This window comes from Canis lupus, chromosome 18, assembly GCF_003254725.2.
Source record: "Canis lupus dingo isolate Sandy chromosome 18, ASM325472v2, whole genome shotgun sequence".
Taxonomy (NCBI): Eukaryota; Metazoa; Chordata; class Mammalia; order Carnivora; family Canidae; genus Canis; species Canis lupus.
The window spans coordinates 35625257-35644410 of NC_064260.1; the positions used below are offsets into that span (position 1 = coordinate 35625257).

General features: G+C 36.8%; 1 protein-coding gene and 1 long non-coding RNA gene across 5 annotated transcripts in view; one reads left to right on the top strand and one right to left on the bottom strand.

Moving 5' to 3' along the window:
• Nucleotides 1–16656, top strand: part of LOC125752952 (uncharacterized) — a 22598-nt gene extending 5942 nt beyond the window's left edge. The window contains exons 2-3 of the long non-coding RNA XR_007403640.1: nt 8742–8818; nt 16251–16656. This is a non-coding gene — a long non-coding RNA (uncharacterized LOC125752952). The remainder of the gene's footprint in view (nt 1–8741; nt 8819–16250) is intronic.
• ELP4 (elongator acetyltransferase complex subunit 4) overlaps nt 1–19154 on the bottom strand; it is a 253984-nt gene that overhangs the window by 33056 nt on the left and 201774 nt on the right. The gene's annotated exons all lie outside the window — the stretch shown is intronic.

The following is a 19154-nucleotide window of genomic DNA, read 5'->3' on the forward strand; positions in this document are numbered from 1 at the left end:
TGACCCGTTTGGAGTTGCCACTTACTTAAATCTTAAACTTCATTTCTGTGCTTGACAGCAATGCCATTGTTTTGCTTATTTCCCGATTGGAAGGCTGGCAGTCTCCTCTGAGACTGATGCCAACTGAGCTCTGTGTATCAGCCAGTAGGAGTCACTTGGAGCAGATGGTCATCATCCTTCCCCACAGCCCAAATCCCTGGTCTGGGTGGCAAAGTCCCAAGACCACACCTACATACATGCCAACTGTCCTTATTTACTAAGATACTTCTCCTTATTTGTTTAGCTTAATAAATCATTTTCCCTAAGATCTTTCTAAAGGACTCACACGCTTATTTCAATTTTCTTTGATATATCTTCCTATTAGTATCTCTCCCCTCTATCCCTATCCTTTATTTGCCATGTTATTAGAATGCATATTTTTTAATCCAAATTTAGTCTTGGTTTCATAAGTATTTAACTACAGAGGTTTTATATAGTTACTGGTGTATACATACCAGGTTAAAATTCTATTCTAGTGAGAAAGTCTATAAATCATTACTTCTACCATTTCTATTCTTCCAATTAAAAATATTAAAGTTGAATTTTGGTTGTTTTATTTTATAAAAAACAAATAATTGAATGAACAACTGTTTTAGGTCTCTGAGGAGCATCTTAAGAGACTGTGAGCTGGTAATATTTCCAAAAAAGTTGATATTTAACCTAATTATAGGGTGGAACATACAGCTTAATTCCTAAGGGGGCTAAATGTTCATAAAATGCTTTAAAAAAAGTAAGCCACCTAGTATCCCATTCTTGGGAATGTACAATTAGTAGGAACATCCTAAGCTAAGTTTGAAAACAGCAGTGAATGATTAAATCATGTATACGTCAGTTTGGGAGTAAAAAACTCCATCTTATCCTATGATTCAGAAACACAACATACTAGTAAGAAGTTGGCTGATAACGTAATCACGTTTAAAAAAAAGGTCATAATGATTTATAGTTAGTTTTCTTTTACAATCATCTGGAGTACCTAAGGAAGTCTCGGCAGTATAGGGATTTACAGGTAGCTTTATTCCTGCAAAATTATATCTAAATTAAGTTGTTATGAAATGAGATATACCATTGGACTTATACTTACATGGGTTCTATTACGAATCTTGTATAAAGTGAAAAGACCTTTTGAAATGCAAATATCTCTCCTAATGTTTTTATAAATTCACATTTAGAAAATATCTAGCATTCTTAAACTGATGTCTTCTGGTACTTAAGGAAAGGGACTTGCCAAAGCATAAAAGATAAAATGTGAGTGGGAAGACATAATCCAATCTATAAAATTGCAGTTTGTAGTAATTGTTCTTTCAAGGAACAGAGGCATACTGAAAAGATCATGAAACTCACAGTAAAGAGGAATAGGCTCCTTTGGGTCTACTATATCAATGTGACATTTAATGTGCTGACATGAATGTTTTCAAAGTTGTGCCATTTGGAGCCTGCAGGCCAAAGAGACTGCTCGGTCAAAACTTAGTTCTTCTAGTGTCCATGTATGTAGCCAGGGCAGGTTTTTATTTCCCCAGAATTAAAGAAGCTAGTGTGTAATTTGTTTGGAGTTAGGGGCCATATAGTCCATCCCAAAAAAGGTGGACATAAAGGCCTGTATCATTTAATTATGGCAGTTAGGCTTATTGGTATTTCTAATTACTTAATACAAGCATTAAGGTTGATGAATACAAGCTACTCAAGTTGGTAATTTAAAAAGATATGACATATTAAAGGAAATACGATGTTACTGGCACATGAAAATAAGCATTAATAAAAACAAAGCAATATGCTGTTTCTGTTTTGTCCTTAACAGAGGTTTATGAGAAGACATGTTTTATATAGTAATAGAATTATACATTTTGGTAGCCTGGGGGAAGGAAGGTAAATTCTTAATTCAGACAACTTTTATGATAAAACTTTTAAAAAATGAAATAATAGTTTGAATATCCGAGAATGATACATTTTTCTTATTCTCATAATGTATTGCTAATGCTAACAGAACTGTTCTAGACATTCAGGATAATATCAATTATTTTTAAGCCCAGGATTCTTTTCTTTTTTTTTTAAGCCCAGGATTCTTGTAGAATTATGCATTAAATATTCACAGGAAAAACAACAACAACAACAACAACAACAACAAATATTCACAGGATTTCAGAACAAAGGGAAAGACTAAAAACTTAATAAATTCTCTAATTTTGCTTTTCTGCTATAGGAAGATGTAAATGGAAAATGTGAATTTTTTTTTTTAAGATTTTTAAAATTTATCCATGAGAGACCCAGAGAGAGGCAGAGACATAGGCAGAGGGAGAAGCAGGCTCTGCAGGGAGCCCGATGCGGGACTCGATCCCAGGACCCTGGGATCACGACCTGAGCCAAAGGCAGATGCTTAACCACTGAGCCATCCAGGTTCCCCAGAGAATGTGAATTTCCTGATCTGTAAATTAGCTTCTTGGGAGATGGATTAATGCTTTATGTGGGCACACTACGCAAAACTTCTTTTGCTATTTTTTTTATGGGCACAAGAACATAAGATTAGTTTCTCAACATGTATAGTCATTTAAATAAAATCATATTAAGCAATATTGTTAATTTTCACTGAACAGAATGATAGATGAGAATAAATCACAAGATGTATCTAGCAATAAGAAGATAAGATATGTTACATAATATGATATGGGCTTGTTATTTAAGATCTTTAAATGTTATTTTTTTATTAAAAAGTTCCACCCTACTTGTCAACATATCATTAAGAGAATGAAAATCAAAGTTTATCATTTCATCTAAAATGTTCTAGTATGAGGTGAGATCTTGCACAATCTTGTGACACATACTACCTGATAAAACATGCGCTGGATTAAAAAAAAAAAAAAAAAGCAAAAGCAGAGAACCTTCTACGTTGACAACTTCCATGATCCCATTGTCTAGTCGGGTTGAAACATACCATGCAATTACTATCCACAAAAGCTTGGACTTACAATCTATCCTACAAGTCTATCTATTTGATTTCGACAAGTATTACCCTCCTAACTGTATTACTACACAACTTAAACAGATCCTATTGCTGGATTGATAAAGAATAAAGATGAGTGAGATTCACAAATTACATTAGAGCCTGCGATGTTATAATAAATCCTTGAGTAATTTACCAAGGGGCAGACTCAACCATGGGACAGAGTTAATATTCTCTGGGATTAGAAGGTGAAAACTGAGTAACTTTAAGCTATATTGGAAGACTTTCAAAATCATAGTGTAAATTAGCAATATTAACCACAGCATGACTTGGAATTAAACATAAAATTTACCAATGGCTTTTAGCAACAAAATTGCCTAACAGTGTCTTGAACTTGTGTAGAAAATTGTAATGACTAGGAAGGGAAATCAATCAGATAGCTCTGGACCAGAAACTCAGGGCAACAAGTCAAATAGACTTTGATTTCTTACTTAAGGACAAATAAACGACAGACACTTTCCTATTATGTATTCTGTAATAAGAAATTCTGTTACATTTCTGTTTTAAAGCGATATATCCAGCAAATGTGTTTATAGAAATACAATAAACAGTTAACCTCCGCTTCTATGAGCCATTTTTTGCTAAGATGTTTCCTTCTCTTAGACCAAAGTCTGAGCAAACAGTTAGGCCTGGCATCTTGTGTAATGAGTCCTATCAAGCCCAGGATTCTTTTAATCACATTCAAGTGGCATTTGGAAGTACTTCACCTCTGACAAAGTTTAGTGTGCATGTGTGCACATGCATGAGTGTTTTCAACTTCAGAAAATGAGCATTGAAGAGGGATATTGAATAACCCCAAGAGCTTATTAACCAGTACTCCTTGTCATCTCCTTAAAGAAACATGGAAAGCTAAAGAGCTTCTGTAAGGATGAGTGGAAATAAAGATGTGTAGCATATTGTGTGTAAGAGGAGCAGTACGCTTATTTGTCAGCTCCCAAACGACAGGCTGCTGCTCTGTATTACTGTTACTAAAAATACCGTGCTTGGCATGGTAGATGTGAAAAAAAAAATCTGTAGCCTGATTTGGAAAGAATTCAGTGAGGTAAAAATGTAACCAAGACCTTCCCCCTCTTTCACTAGCCTTAGGCTTCCTCTAGTTTCCCTTAGAAATCTGTTTTTACTGCTCCTATAGTACACCCCAAACTCAGAAGCTAATTTATTTAACCCCCCTCTAAGGCTTTCTACACTCTGGGAATAGCAAATAAATACCAATTAAACTTCTCAGTACATTATAAAGAGGAAACATATCAAGTAAGTAGAAGGTATATTTTGATTTCTTTGCATTCCTTAGGATGGTACAGGCTGTTTTTAAACATAGTTTTGGGTGCTATTTCTAGATATCACTAGACTAGAAGATTCTCTGAAGGTTAGAGAGAGACAAGCATTCAACAATCTCAATCTGGATCACTATCATCTTTATCAGTAATAGTTTATGTCAAAGTGGACAGTTTTTTAATATTAATGTTTCATCTATGTCAAAGGACAAGCAGAGAATCAGGTGAAATAAATCAACTATATACATGTGTAAGGGCTTAAAGTCCTAGAAATACAGGAGGAGAAAAGTTAGAGAAGAGTTTATCTGGTAAATGTTTATCTAACTTAAAAACCCTTTCCTCTTTCTATCTTTCCTTCTCTCCCTTCCTTTCTCAATAAACATTTACTGAGCACCTGCTACGTATCAGGCAACCAGCTAGTGGAAGATACTAGGAGTCCTCATCTTCAAGAAGGTGCTGTCAAGGAGTTATGAACAGGGTGAAGTCACTGAGAGATAGTAATAGAGGAGGGGAGGCTCTGAAGAGCAGGTACTGCTCCAGTTGAATTTAATGGGCAAGTTGGAGTTACACTGGCAGTTAGAACCTTAGAAGAAGAAAACCCAGCATATGCAAAATCAAAGGGGGGATCTCTGGGTGGCGCAGCGGTTTGGCGCCTGCCTTTGGCCCAGGGCGCGATCCTGGAGACCCGGGATCGAATCTCATGTTGGGTTTCCGGTGTATGGAGCCTGCTTCTCCCTCTATGTCTCTGCCTCTCTCTCTCTCTCTCTGTGACTATCATAAATAAATAAAACAAAACAAAACAAAACAAAACAAAACAACAAAGGGATGTAAGGAACAGCCTGAGTTGTTTGGTGTGACTGGACTTTATGGTTTGTGCAAGGAAATAGTCTAAAGATGAGGATGGAGAAGCAGACAGAGGCTGCACATGTGAAGCTTTCATTTGGAAGACAGTGGTAAGTCAATGAGGGATTTTAATGGGATGTGACATGATCATCAGATTTATCCCCTGAAAATATTACTCTGGCTGTAATGATATCATGCTGGTGGGGCGTGGGCAAGGGAGATGGGGAAGGAGGGAAGCTGGGAGACCAATCAGGAGGCTACTGCAGTAATCTAGGCAAATAATGATGAGATCCCATCCCTCAAACAGGCAAAGCTGGAGATTTTGTTACTGCCACGGTTCTTCTGAATAAATTTCTCATTCCATCCAATATTTACTTCTTCAAAAATAAAATCTTATCCTGAGTAGGGATATTCATACTTAATCTACTGAAAAGTTGCTGTGATATTGGTGTCATCATTTTTCACCTAGTCTCTCTCCATGAGGAAGTAGGTGTTAAGAGAAATGAAGATCTGAAGAGTTGGATGTGGAGCATGAGGTATCAAGGATAGATGGATAGGTGGCCGGAGGGACATATCAATTTGACATATAATTTTTAAACTCCTATTCTATGACAGATATTTTCTTAGGTAATAGGTTCACTAATGTTCTTTTTCTATCCAGGATCCTACTTGCATTTAGCTGTTACTTCTCCTCAGTCTCCTCTAGGTTGTAACAATTCTTCAGTTTTTCATTGTATTTTATGTATGGTTTTTATACTTCTGAAGAATACTGAAGTTATTTTGTAGAATGTCTTCCAGTATGGGTTTATCTGAAGTTTTCTCTCACAGTTTAAAAAAATATTTTACTTTTAAGTAATCTCTACACCCAATATGAGGCTTGAACTCACATCCCCAAGATCAAGAGTTGCAAGCTCCGTCCATTGGGCCAACCACGTACCCCTTCTCTTACACACTTTTGGCAAGACTGCCACAGAAAAGATGTTGTATTGTATACTTCTCAAGGCATCACACCAAGAGGTTCATGATACTGATAGGTGCTATGTCTGGTGTTGTTGACCTAGGCCATTTGGCTGATGTCAGTCTGGTTTCTCCAAAGCAACATTATTACCTTTCCCTTTGCAATTGATAAGTATCTTGGTTAAGGGATTTGAACTATGCAAATCCTGTTTTTCCTCAAGTTTTTGGCTACTGATCTTCAAAAACATTAAGGGATCTTGTCTGCAAAATTATTGCAGTGTTTAACCTAACAGTGATTCTCTATTTCCCTTTTTCCTTCTTCATTTATTAATTTATTAGATTATTTATACTGGTATGGATTCATGGATATTTATTTTCTTCTAGGGGTTACAATTCAATAGTATCATTTATTTTGTTGCTCAAATTGTTTTGAGCAATAGAATGGCATGATCTGATTTACTTTGTGATAAATGATTACTCAGAGTGGTGCACAGCAAACAAAATGTGGGCAGGCAGTTCAGGAAGCTACTGCAGCAGCTCTTGTAAGCGATTAATGGTGGCAACGTATAACAGGGATTAGGGTCAAGACTGTAGCTGCAGAGGTGGTAAGAAGTGGCTAGGGTTGGTAGATGTATTTGTATAGAAATATTTCAAGCTTATACAAATCAAAACCACAGTGAGATATCACCTTATACCTGTCAGTACTGCTGAAATAAAAAAGGTAAGAAATGGTAAGGATGTGGAGAAAAAGGAAGCCTCATATACTGGTAGGAATGTAAACTGATGCAACCACTATGGAAAACAGCATGGAGGTTCCTCAAAAGAAGAAATACCATATGGCCCATTATTCCACTGCTGGGCATTTATCCCCTCAAAAACAAAAACATTAATTTGCAAGGATATATGCATCCCGATGGTTATTGTAGTATGATTTATAATAACCAAAATATGGAAGTAACCTAAGTGTCCACTGACAGGTGAATTGGTAAGGAAGATGTGGTATATATACACATACACACAAATATTATGCAGCCATAAGAAAGGATGAGATCATGCTACTTATGAAAACATGGATGGCAAGGTATTATGGTAAAGGATATAATGCTAAGAGAAATAAGTTAGAGAAAGACAAAGATCATATGATTTCACTCATACATGGAAACTAAAAAACAAAACAAATGAATAAACAAATAGTAGAACCAGACCTATAAATACAAAGAAAAAAACTGATGGTTGCCAGAGGGAAGGGGAATGGGGAGGTGGGCAAATGGGTGAAGGAGAGTGAGAGGTCCAGGCTTCCAATTATGGAATGAATAAGTCAAGGGAATAAATGACGCAGCATAGGGACCATATAATCAATGGTATTATAATAGCTTGTATGGTGACAGATGGCAGCTACACTTGTGGTGAACATAGCATAAACGCACATAGATGCTGAGTCACTGTGTTGTACGCCTAAAACGAATATAACATTGCATGTCAAATAAAATATGCTAAAAAAGAATGTTTTTAAAAAAGCAAAACCCAAAAAAACCCAAAGTGCAGATGTCAACTGTGGAGTCAGAAAGAAAATCATATGTGTTTATATTTTTCTAAAAATGTTTGGAAATAATTTGAAATTTGTTAATATTTATTTATTTTAAAGATTTTTATTTTTTGAGATATAGAAATATATATATATAGAGAGAATGAGAGAGTGAGCAAGCACAAGCAGGGGGCAGAAGGAGAGGGAGAAGTAGGCTCTCTGCTGAGTAGGGAACTGGATCTGGGGCTTGATCCCAGGATCCCAGGATCCCAAGGATCATGATCTGAGGCAGATGCTTAACCAACTGAGCCAGCCAGGTGCCCCAGAACTTTGTTAGTATTTGATACGTTATATAATAGTACTATATATATAAAAAAAAAGAGAAATATTTCAAGTATGTAGAAACCCCAGAAAATATCATTAAACAAAACACCCATGTACTTAGCACTAGGTGTTACTACATTCTAACATTTGGCCACTTTTGCTTCAGAATAAAACAATAGTGAAGATCCTGGTATATCCCTCAACAATTCATACCTCTCCAGAGGCAAGCATTAAAACAAATTTGACATTTGTTTTTCTCATGGACAGTTGTAATTATAGCATATATATTATATATACATAAATTATAAAAATATATTTTTATATGTTTAAAATTTCATATACATGGTATACTACATGTATCATTTTGCAACTGGTTTTATTTCATGAACATTTATGATGTGGAGATTACCATTTGATACATGCAGTTCTACTTTATTTTATTTATTTATTTATTTATAAAATATTTTATTCATTCATTCATGAAAGACACAGAGAGAGAGAGAGAGGCAGAGACACAGGCAGAGGGAGAAGCAGGCTCCATGCAGGAAGCCCGATGTGGGACTCGATTCTGGGTCTCCAGGACCACGCCCTGGGCTGAAGGGAGGTGCTAAGCTGCTGAGCCATCCAGGGATCCCCTAGCTTATTTTTTTAAACTGTTCTGTGTTCCTTGTATGAATATATAAAAATAATTTGTCCATTCTCTTGTTGATATTTATGTTGTTCTCCTATTTTTTGTCCTATAAGAAATGCCATACTCAACATTCTTTTCTTCTTCTGTACATAGGCTGAAGTTTTTCCAGAGTGTGTATCCAAAAGAGGAATTTCTGGGTCAGAAAATATGTACAGTATCAATATGACAAGGTATTGCCAACTTGTTCTCAGAAGTAGTTGTACTCATCTACAATCCCATCGGCATTACATGGCCGGACTTCAAGAAATCTGCTAATTCGATGGGTGTGACATGATAGTTGTATTTCACTTTTTATTTTTCCTGGCTACTAGTGATATTGAACATTTTTTCATGTTTTCTCTTCTATGAATTACATATGCCTGTTTTCCCATTGAGTTGTTCTTTTATGGCATACTTTTTTTTTTTTTATGGCATACTTATTCCATATGTTAACCCTTTGTTGGTGATGGACATTGTAGTTTCTTTATTTTTTAGTTTGTGGTGTCTTTTATCAACCAGGGTTTTTTAAATGTAATATGGTCAAATAATATTGTCCTTTTTTTCCTCCGTAAGTTTTAAAGTTTGTCTTTTTACATAAAATCTTTTAAAGTAGTTGGGAATTATTTTTTTGTATACAGAGTAATATTTTTCATAAAATTATCCTGGCACCAATGGTTGAATATTTAGTCCTTCTTTACCCTACTCATCTGTAATGCCATATCAGATATTTTTCATTTTTAAGTTTTCTAAATAAGAGGGTGTATGTTTTTCTAGGCTCTTTATTGTCCTTTCCTGGCTTATCTATCCCTGTTACACCCTAATGGTTTAACATTTTATGCTCTTAGAGCAGATCTGCTATTTGGTAGGACAAGTCACCATCCATGCTCTTCTCCTTTAAAACTGTCTCAGTTACATTTTTATTTTAAAGATTTATTTATTTATTAAAGATTTATTTATTTATTCATGAGAGACACAGAGAGAGGGGCAGAGACACAGGCAGAGGGAGAAGCAGGATCCCTGCAGGGAGCCTGATGTGGCTCTCAATCCCAGGACCCCAGGAATCACAACCTGAGCCAAAGGCAGATGCTTAACCACTGAGCCACCCAGGTGCCCCAAGATTTATTTACTTATTTTAGAGAGAAAGAGAGTGTGTGTGGGAGCATGGGGAGGGGCAGAGGGAGAGGGAGAGAAGCCGACTCCCTGCTGAGTGTGGGGCCCAACACTGGGCTTGGTCCCAGGACCCTGAGATCATGATCTGAGCTGAAATCAAGAGTTGGATGCTCAACCCACTGAGCTACCTAGGTGCCCCAAAACTGTCTTAGTTATTCTTGACTCTTTGCTTTTCCATTTGAAGTAATGGTCAGCTTATCAAATGCAAAGGAAACCTCAATCAGGAATTTGACTATAATTGCATTACATTTCACATTATGATACTGAATCTTTTCATCTATGAACATCTCATCTAAAAGGTCTTAAAGGGCCTTGAATGAAATTTGAAGCCTTTCTCCACAAAGGTCTCACACATTTTTTGTTAGTGCCAATCTCCAGTGCCTTATAATTTCTGTTGATATAATAGCATGAGCGCACTGCAACTTACCAGCTGTGTGATCCCACGACCCCAGGGTCCAAGTTACTGAGACTCTCAGCTCCTCAGCGTTCTCATCAATAAACTGGGGATAGTAATGGTACCTACTTAATGGGGTTTGGTGTGAGGATTAAACTGTGAAAGCATTTAGTTCTGTGCCTGGCACAAAAAAGCTCTTAGACTTTTTATTTTTCATCCAACAAATACTGAGTTCTAGGATGTGTCAGGCACCACTTCCAGCACTAAGGATAGAGCAGTGAACAAAACAAAGCTTTTCTCCCCTCATATAAATAATTCATGTGAAGCACTTTTTTAGGTTTGGCACTTAATAAATAGTAGCAGAGGGGTGCCTGGCAGGCTCAGTCAGCAAAACATTAGACTCTTGATCTCCAGGTTATGAGTTCAAGTTCCACATTGGGCATGGAGCCTACAATCAATCAATCCAATCAATCAATTGTAGCAGCTACTATAGGGTGATATTGACACCTAAAAGAAAGAGAGGAGCAAGCCACAGTGTCCCAGATAGAGGGAAAGCAATGCTAAGGCCTCACGGTGGTAGATGTTTGGTGTGGTCCAGGAACAGTAAGGAAGCCAGCTTATCTGAAGTGAAGAGAGCGAGGAGGAGAGTAGAAGACAGACATAGTGAAGGTGAAGGGCAAGATAATAGAGGCTACTACAAGGACTTTGAGACTGAGTGATTTGGAAGGCTATTGTTTTTTTATTTTTTATTTTTTTATTTTTATTTATTTATTTTTTTTTTTATGATAGTCACAGAGAGAGAGAGAGAGAGAGAGGCAGAGACACAGGCAGAGGGAGAAGCAGGCTCCATGCACCGGGAGCCCGATGTGGGATTCGATCCCAGGTCTCCAGGATCGCGCCCTGGGCCAAAGGCAGGCGCCAAACCGCTGCGCCATCCAGGGATCCGCTATTGTTTTTTTAAACGAGCATACTAATATGAGCTGATGAATAGTCATTACCAATAATAATAATAATAATAATAATAATAATAATAATTATATTTTCTAATCAGGTATACTTGGTATATAAGAAAGCTAGTAAATATAGTATATTCATTTAATAGTGATGATAATAGCTAGTCAATACATAATGCTTGTAAAGTACCAGGTACTTTACATAGATTAAGTCTTTTAATCTTTTCAATAACCCTTTTACAGATGAGTCTACTGCAGTATAGATATGCTAAGTAAGACCCAAGGCTTTAAGGGTGGTTAGGTCCTAAGACTGAGATCTTGCATCTGGCAACACTGTTGCATTCTTTAACAGTTTGTGGATTCTCTTGCATGTGTGCAGTCACCTTATCTGACAATAAGGACAGTATGGTCTTATCCTTTCTAGTTCTAACAATATTTATTTTCTTTTCTATTTTTTTTTTGGGGAGGATGTCATTAAAACGTTTAGCATCTCTAGTAACAATGCTAAATGGACTTGAAGAGAGTAGATAGTCTTATTCTTTATTTTAGTAGGAATATTTCCAAATGTTTAGCATTAAGAAAAAATGTTCTTGCTGGTCATTTTTAAAAAATTACCAATAATGAGTGCTGAATTTTATTAAGCACTTTTCTGCATTGTGGTATTGAACCGTTCCTGGTTTTATGAGAGAAACCATACTGTGTGTGTGTGTATGTGTGTGTGTGTGTGTGTGGTGGAGAAAGAGTGGGGGGATAGAGAAAGAAAGAATAAACTGCCAAATTCCATCTGTTTCATTTAGGATTTTTGTATCTATGGTTATAAGTGAAACTGATCTATAGTTTTCCTGTATCATCCCTGTCTAGTTTCGATAATACGAGCTGAATAATTTTCCCTTTTTCTGTTTGTAGCTTTTACAAGAGGGATTACTCGAAATTGTGATAAGCTATATGTGGTATCTTTATTGTGGAAAGATTTTTCCACTGGATCTGGGATATTGTACAGGTAGCGGGCCTTGTTAAAGGATTGGAGGTGAGATGTGAGTGAAAGGGGATGACTCTGAGCTCAGAGGTTTAGGTGGAGGGGTTCGTGCCAGGCACAGGGATAAGGGAACATTACAAGGGGTGGAGATGGGTGAAAAGGTGATTAGTTCTTTGACATGTTTGATGTAGTTTCTTTAGGACATCAAATGGGGCTATTCAAGAGGTTGCTGGGGTTGTGCTGGAGATAGAGTTTTGGGTCATGGATTCATTTCATTTTGTCTGTTCAAAGAAGATTTCTTGAGTGTCTATTCAGTGTCCAACTCTGGGTATGCAGTCTTTCTCCACTTCCTCCAAATTCAGCCTCATAGGGATATGACATTTGTCATTAATAGCAGCTATGTTTCCTGTGCTTCCATTTCCTAACACTAGGGTTTTGGTTACTCTTCCTTCTCCCAGATTTTCCAAAATGTAGACCTGGGAGAGGGCACATGACTGATGGGGGTTGGGAAAAAAGACTGTATGTAGTGTTTGAAATTAATTTTTAAGTTGGAAAAACTTTGGGTTTTGTTCTTGGCTACAGTTAGTGCCAGCTTTACAAATAGGTACCAAAGCCAATTTCCACTAGTGGACTTGTTAGAAAGTCATCATTTAAGATACACATATTACCGTGAGTTGGGGAGGGTTTGGATGTGAATAGCACAAGCCTCTAGGAGACTTAATTTTCTCATACATAGAATAAATGTTTATTGGGACTTGATTTCCTAGATTTTTTTCAGCCTTTTAAATTTTATATAGTTCATATATAAATAGATATATTATAAACAGATACATATACACAGAGATACTGGTGATTTAATACTGGTGGATGAAGAATTCTCTTCTGTGGAGGTCTTTAGAAAAGATATATTCTCTTTGCATATTTCAGTTAAATGTATGTCTGCCTAAAGGCTAGACAAAGGAAAGGTGAATCATGAATACAAGGAACTAAATATGGTCACAGAACTGAACAATTGGAGAAATCACAGGGAATGAAGACAAAAGCCTGGATTTCACCACAAAAGACATTTAAATGAGACCTGTAGGAAACGTGCTATCAGGAAGATACTCTGGCAGGAGGGAGAAATCAGAAAATATACATTGCTAGCTCTTTGGGGACTTGCAGATATTGGGTAGAAAGCAAAAAATGTAAAAATAAAAATGAACAACAAAACTCCAACCCTTTGTATGGACGAAAACCTCTGTGAAAGTGAGCTGAGCAACAGGACAAGGGCAACATGTCATATCCATCTGGGTCAGGTCGAACCTTCAGGCAAGACAATCAAGGACTCTGCAAAACCACTGACTGCTTCCCAGGTTGCCCAAGGGAAAGACCACTGTGACAGGGAAGAAACAGATGCTTCTGAGTGAGGATGAGTTAACCGTGTCCTAAGAAGAGAGCAATTGCTTTCCTGGAGGTTTGAGTGCTCTGAAAAAATCTCCAATTTTTCTGGAGCCCAGGAAAGGCTTTGCTTGTAACCACTGAGCGCCTCTGCTATCCCCACTGAGGCTGAGTTCCTCTCACCCACAACTCCTTTTCTCTTTTTACTTACACTCCACAGAGATCAAGGTTAAGTACACATAAAAGCCTCCAAGTTTTCATGATAGACTATACATAGAAATTGAATAATGGATGGTTTAATGATCATTTGTTAGAATTAAAAATCACTGACAGAGGAAGTGGTTTGGAGTAATAGCTGTGTGGATCGATATGTATAAAGATTTAGGTCCAGGGCAGCCCAGGTCGCTCAGCAGTTTAGCGCCGCCTTCGGCCCAGGGTTTGATCCTGGAGACCCGGGATCCAGTCCCACATAGGGCTCCCTGCATGGAGCCTGCTTCTCCCTCTGCCTGTGTCTCTGCCTCTCTCTCTCTGTCTGTCTGTCTCTCATGAATAAATAAATAAAATCTTAAAAAAAAAAAAAGATTTAGGTCCAGTTTGCTGGCGGAAGTCTCTCTTAGAAAGCCAATATAACTATATGGGGCCATACACAACAACTGTATTTTTATCACATTTTTCATCACTCTATAACTCATCTGTGTCCAAGCCTTGTTATTTTTTGGGAGGGACTTTATGTGTATCTTTCTTCCTTACTCATTTTTATTATAGTTTTTGACACATTCATAACCTCATACTTAAAATAACTGAATCCCTGATTCATTTCTCTGCCTCCACCAATATATTCTGTATATTTCTATCATATTAAGTGTTGCTTTTAGTGCACTGCCAAGAATCTACAATGGTTTTCCATGTCCTACATGGTTTTTAAGGAATTCCACAAATCATTCCCCCCCTTACTTATTTTTCCCAGCCCAAATTTTCTTCCGTCAAACCGGTTTGTACATTGTTTCCAAGTGGGCCACTGGCATTCACACCTCCTTGTTTTTTTAATCAGGAAGATCTATCAGGAAGACCTTTCCTCTTTCAGTGTTTTCCTAATACTACATTTCAAGGTTTAGCCAGTCTTAGTACCTTCTTTATTTTAGACCTAATTGATTCTCCTTGTTGAGCTATAATCATTGATTACTCTTTACAAGTTATATTGCATTACGTATGACTGTTTCTTACCTACTAGCCTTTTCTGCCTAAGTTCACTTAAGAGTCACAGGGACAGGGCAGCCCAGGTGGCTCAGCGGTTTAGCGCCACTTTCAGTCCAGGGCGTGATCCTGGAGACCCGGGATCGGGTCCCATGTTGGGTTCCCAGCATGGCACCTGTGTCTCTGCCCGTGTCTCTCATGAATAAATAAACAAAATCTTAAAAAAAAAAAAAAGTGACAGGGACAGTCCGATGTGTGGGGAAAGAAAAAGCCATCAAGTAGGTCAGTATTCATTAAAACAAATGTCATCCGGAAATCTATGCTATAAGATCTTGGTTTACTTTGCTGTAAAGACTTTATGTAAATGTATAAGAGGGAGAGATAGTAATATAAACTACTATTGTGGAACACAACTGAAGAATCTGCTCATTCCAGAAAAAGAAAACAACTGGAGGATGTTCTAAAATTATCCTCAGCTTCTTATCTCTAAACGAAATTGTAATCTGCAATTGTAAAGTATTCTGTTTTGCATGTTATCAGAAAGACTCTTTTTTAAAATATAGTCCAACTATAATTTTAGGTAATATATATTTTTTAAATATTTTTCATTTATTTATTTATGATAGTCACAGAGAGAGAGAGAGAGAGAGAGGCAGAGACATAGGCAGAGGGAGAAGCAGGCTCCATGCACCGGGAGCCCGACGTGGGATTTGATCCCAGGTCTCCAGGATCGCGCCCTGGGCCAAAGGCAGGTGCCAAACCGCTGCGCCACCCAGGGATCCCAATTTTAGGTAATATTTTTATGCTTTAATTCACTTCATCTTGTAGAAAAGTTTTTGTGCACTAAACATAAAGAAGGTTTTCATGACTTGATACTAACTTATCTTTTCGCTATGTAGCTCCTAGGTTGCTTGCAAAAATCATTCATCATTGTTAAATAAGTAAACCTCTGCTGCTTCTCACTCTGGGGCACACTATGAAGAGTTGCCTTTGAGAGAAGCAGCCAAATTTAGAGCATCTATTTTTGTCACTTTTTATTTGGGGTTCATATTTAAAACTATAGCAGCCATTCTCTATCCATGGTGACTTACTACCAATGGCATGTCTTTTTTGACTGGTAGTCAGTCACATTATTTCTCAGTGCACCTCAGTATCAGCAGTCTGGACGATGACTGCCTAACTCTTTGGAGTGACCCTATGTTACTTAAAGTGAATTTTAGGGGGATGCCTGGGTGGCTCATTCGGTTAAGTGTCTGCCTTTGGCTCAGGTCATGATCCCAGGATCCTGGGTTGGAGCCCCACATTGGGCTTCCTGCTCAGCAGGGGTTCTGTTTCTCCCTCTCCCTCTGCCCCCTCCCCCTCTAATAAATAAATAAAATCTTTAAAAAAAGGAATTTTATGTACACCATTTAACTAATAATATGCTATGATTGTCTCGAGTGTATCCTACATATTATATAAAATTCCATCTAGTCCTTTTCCTTTGATTTGATAACGAGAAAAATGAACCTTATTTATATAACTTCAACCTCTTCCAATCCATCTTCTCTCCACAGTGTCCACCTCCTATGCTTGCTTCTATTCCTCGGCTTCCCCTACCACGGGATCATTCTTTAAAGTTTACTTACATGAAGCTCTCAGATCATCCTTTTAACATAGTTTCCATCATCTTGTAAGTACTTACTTATTATTCATACTAACGTTGGGTTTTTAACTGTATTAAAACACAAACACTATGTTTTAATATAGTTTGTGTTCAAGTTAATACTTGTGCTCTCCCTCTGCATGTCTTCCCCATTTGACTGAAAGCTCCTTAAAGGAAAAGGTTATATCATATCTACCTTTCTTTCTCTATGTTTATCTTTCCAACCATGTCTGGCACAGCATTCCATATATATGCTCAATAAATGTTTCAGTTAAAATGAATAGAGTAAAAAAAATGAATAGAGTGTGTGTGTGTGTATATATATATATATATACACACACACATATATTTAAAAGTCTAAAAAAAGAAAATTTGTGTTTCTTCAATTCACTAAAAGTCCAAATTCTTATTTATTATTTATTGGTTTAAAATGCTAAAGGACATTTCTGTATGTATGTATTTACTTATTTATAAAGATTTTTTTATTTATTCATTTGAGACAGAGAGAGACAGTGACAGAGAGCACAAGCAGGGGAGGGGGAGAGGGAGAGGAAGAAGCAGACTCCCCACTGAGCTGGGAGCCTGATGTGGGGCTTGATCCCAGGACCTGGAGATTATGACCTGAGCCAAAGGCAGATGATTAACTATCTGAGTCACCAGGTGCTCCTGTTTTCATAATTTCTTTTTAAAGTAATCTCTGCACCCAACATGGGGCTCAAACTCACAACCCCAAGATTAAGAGGTGCATGTACTTTTGATTGAGCCAGCCAGGCACCCCCAAATTTACTTTATTAAAAGGAGTTGAGGGGTGCCTGGGTGGCTCAGTAGGTTAAGCATCTGCCTTTATATCAGGTCATGATCCCAGGGTTCTGAGATTGAGCCCCACGCTGGACTTCCTGCTCAGCTGGGAGCCTGCTTTTCCCTATCCTCCCTGTCCTTGTGTTCTCTTTCACTACTCTGTCACCATCTCTGTCTCTCTCAACTAAATAAATAAAATCTTTAAAAAAATAAAAGGATTTGAGAGGTTCACTGTCTACAATCATTAACCTCAAACTTGATTTTCCTCTTGCACATTTGTTGGCAGCCTGGAAGCTATTGAAGCTGCTGAAGAGGCATTTTGAACTAAAGCAATATTCTTATATTTTATCCAACTATAGAATGACTAACATTTCAATATTATTCATATCTACTTATGAGAAAGCCATGGACAACTTGCCTCTATTATTAAGGCACCATAAGGCATAATTGTATCTAAATGGTTCAGGATAAAACACACACCAAACTGTTTTGCTGAAATCAACTTATGTAGTTGAACAGTTATTGTGTACTATTAAACAGTTGGCACATTTCATATCTTTGGCATGTAAAAGCCAATTTGGGTTTAGACTTATGTTGTTTAAATGATGCCAATGTGTACTTCTCACCTTCTTAAATATATCAAAATTCCTCAGGATGCCAAACAAAATCTATCCTCTGGGAGTAAAATGTGCCAATAGCTTAATGGTACATGGAAGCATTACTAGAAAAACTTGAGAGGGGGGGAAAAGACCTTTTTCCCACTAACTGACTAAGGTCTCATAAATGAAAATGAATTATAGCTCTGGAAATTACCTGGTGAACTCTAGGCCAGATAGCCAAATTAGATAATTCAGTACAAATTTTAGAATGATGTCAACATAATTCCTTCAACTTTATAGCCTCTGGGCATAAAGCTGGCTTTCTTAAAGCCTCTCTTGGCAACTGTGTTTGCTATTTTAAAGCTTGGGGGCAAAGTCTAAGAATTTGGAAAGAAAAATCTTCTTCATTTTTATTTTCAGAATTTGGGTAATGGTAGTCATGATAAAGGAAATGGGAACTCTACAATAAATATTTAGATAAATATGTGCTGTATTTACATTAATCATGCAAATTGTGGATTTGTTTGTGGTCTGGCAAGTATGTGCTTGTTTTGTATATAGAAAGAGTAGGAAGTTTAGCAGGTAATGAATATAACCTAAGATATTTGTAGATAAACACGTGGCATTTGAGTATCACTATGTATTGGTACTTTAAACTTCTTTTTAAAGGTCATACAGTTTTAAAATAATGAAAAAATAAAATAAAATAAAATAATGATAACACAGCATGAACTTCAACAGGAGATTCTTCTGTAAAGTTAATCATTATTACTAAAATAGAAATTACTAGATTTCACTTAAAACAAAGTAGTTTGTCATTATTAACAATACTGGACACCAAAAAGAAAGACCGGAGACTGTATTATGAACATATTGTACCTGTCAAAAAATAGTTTCTATGCATCTACCATGAGAAAAATCACATTTGAAATCGCTCTAGGATAGAACAAATCACAAATAAAACAGTTAGCAAGTGCTAAAATACATCAGTGAAGAAAAATTCCTCTGATTCCATAATAAATGTCAATTTCAGATTTTTTAAAATAAACATATAAGCAAACAGTGAATGTTGCATTTCGATGTAGTATAGTTATATATAATTTTCAGAAATCATCAGGCTTAGAGAATTTTAATTGTCTTACTATACTTTAATTGGTCCTGTCTTATTTAATGTAAATCTGTCTCATCGTAACATTCCCTATTTGTCATGAGAATGTGTATAAGAACAAAATAACTAGACTTTTCCTTCTTTTTTTATTGTGGTAAAAAACATATAACACAAAATCGACTTTCTTGACAAATTTTTTAAGTGTATGGTATAACACTGTTAACCACAGGCACATAACCATTGTGCAGCTGACTCTAGAATTTTTTCAACTTGCATGACTGAAACTTCATGCTCATTGAATAGCAGCTCC